Raw genomic sequence first — 2,244 nt, 5'->3', positions numbered from 1 at the left:
TCAGTTCCCAAAACTACTTTAAAAACATTCTTATTTTAAACTCGAAGGTTTCAGAATTTAGAAACTAAAATAGTTTCTTTTATGATGTAATACAGATAACGCGAAGAGGTAAGTGATTTCAAATAAGAATAATTATGGAAATATCTTCAGAAATATGGAGGATATTTATAATGAAAGATACGATGATATCTTAGAATTTCTAATATCGGAGGATGATGAAGAATATTATCCGCAAGGGTTTAGAGTCAGGAGCAAGGTATTCATTAATGACTTCAGCAGATACTAAATCATTTGGATTCTTTGAAGGCAGGTTTAGTCTTTGTGATTTATCCACAGCCTCCTTCATACTTTGCTTAATCCTTTTTCCAGTTCCAAACCTCCTCTTTTTCTGAGCTTTGCCAGTACATTATTCTTTATCATCAAACTTTTTACTGTTAAGGTTGTTTACAGTTTTTGCTGCTTCATCAGCATTTTTCAAAATTTTGAGAACTAGTTCGCAGTTTAGGGTGTTTTTCAGAAACTTCACATTCGCAGTATATAAGTCTAGGATATAGACGTTATATATACACATATAACTGTTGGCGTAGACATGCTGCGTGATTTCAAAATACTGAATGCTAATTCTAGATGATTCGTATGGCAATTCTCGTTACAATATGCAGATGAGTAAATGATGGAGTTTTGATAACTATAATGATTTTTAGGAAAATCAAAGATCAGTGAAGTTGTTGGTAAGTTTATTACTAATGTGGTGGAACATAAATGGTTCCCCGGTAATGATGGCAAAAGGGCAAAGTATATATCGAGATTATAATAAGTTTAGTCCGACTTAAAAGTCGAAGTTGACTTGTTGAAGCTGTGAAAAAATTTGCTACTTTGAAAAGGAATCGTAAAGTTATTTTTGCTAATAAATGCCAAAGGATCTGACGCAAATACGTGTCGAATTATGTCTTTGGTTTCGAGAGCTTTTCAGATACATAACTGTGGTTAATATGTGGTTGGATCATCATCTCGATTGCTCATTAAGTGTCTTCAGGAATTTCGAAGGATTTGGACATAGATTGTAATAGTTAATATACATTTGATGTTCTAGGATTTTGAATGATACAATTACTTTTCTGAGTTCTATGAATAGAAATGTTGTTCTAGCACAGTTTTGAAGTCAAAGTATAGCTTTGAAAGATGTAAGAATTTATGTCTGATGTATTCTGTTAAACCTTGATTTGGATTTTTGATTTGTCAAAATCAGAATATGTAATCAAATTTGAATGAGTATAGTTGATGATTGCTGAATCAGATTCGAAGAATGTAACATATTATTTGTGAATTTATATATCTCTCGGGTATTACCTACCCGTTAAATGTTTCACAAGTAATATTTGGTACAACTGAATTTTTATTACAGTCTTTATGAAAATATATATGTGTATATTTTCTTTAGATGTAACATAGATTTAATGAGTTAATATTAAATTAAACTCATTTGATTTACGATTGAAACTAGAATAGAGTAATCCCTAAAACTTTAGAAATTACATAACTTTTACGGAGTATTATGAATCAATACTTCATTATTTGTTGATGCATGATGTTGGTGTTCGTGGAATTCTTGTGAAATTCTCAAGGTACGAATGATGTTGTCTGAAAAGTTTCGAGTACGTCGATGATGAAAGTGTAAAATCAAACATATATTTGAATAATACACTTGATTTATTATGAAATAGAATTCATTGATTTGAAACAGACGTTGTAACTTAACGTTGGTTAAGTTGTTAACGAAGAATGTACATTATAGCATATTAGTAATGTGAATTAACTGAGTAGTTAAGATTCACATGTAATAGCTTGGTACCGAAAGATTTATTATGGTTTCAAAATTTATATATATAAAATATACATATAAATTTTTCATAGAAAATGAGTTAATGCTTCATAACTTGTTGATACAATATACGCGTTATTGATTCGTAATGATGTCCATAGTGATTCTTGAACTGACAGAGTTTGTGATGTTATAGGTGCTGCTGATTCTGACGATGCTGACGGCACTGACTGTGCTGGTGATGCTACGGTACTGTTGATGCTGTTGGTAAAACAAGTCTAACTTGTAAATCACACACCATTCTTGTCAGGGTTCCTACTCTTTCTTTTATCATTTTGTTTCACTCAACTGATTTATGGTTAGGGCTAGAATAGATAATCTCTAAGACTTTAGAGACTACATAATCATCGCAGAATGTTTCT

This window comes from Rutidosis leptorrhynchoides, chromosome 9 (assembly GCF_046630445.1).
Source record: "Rutidosis leptorrhynchoides isolate AG116_Rl617_1_P2 chromosome 9, CSIRO_AGI_Rlap_v1, whole genome shotgun sequence".
In the NCBI taxonomy this organism is placed as follows: domain Eukaryota; kingdom Viridiplantae; phylum Streptophyta; class Magnoliopsida; order Asterales; family Asteraceae; genus Rutidosis; species Rutidosis leptorrhynchoides.
Note: the sequence above shows the minus strand (reverse complement) of the source record.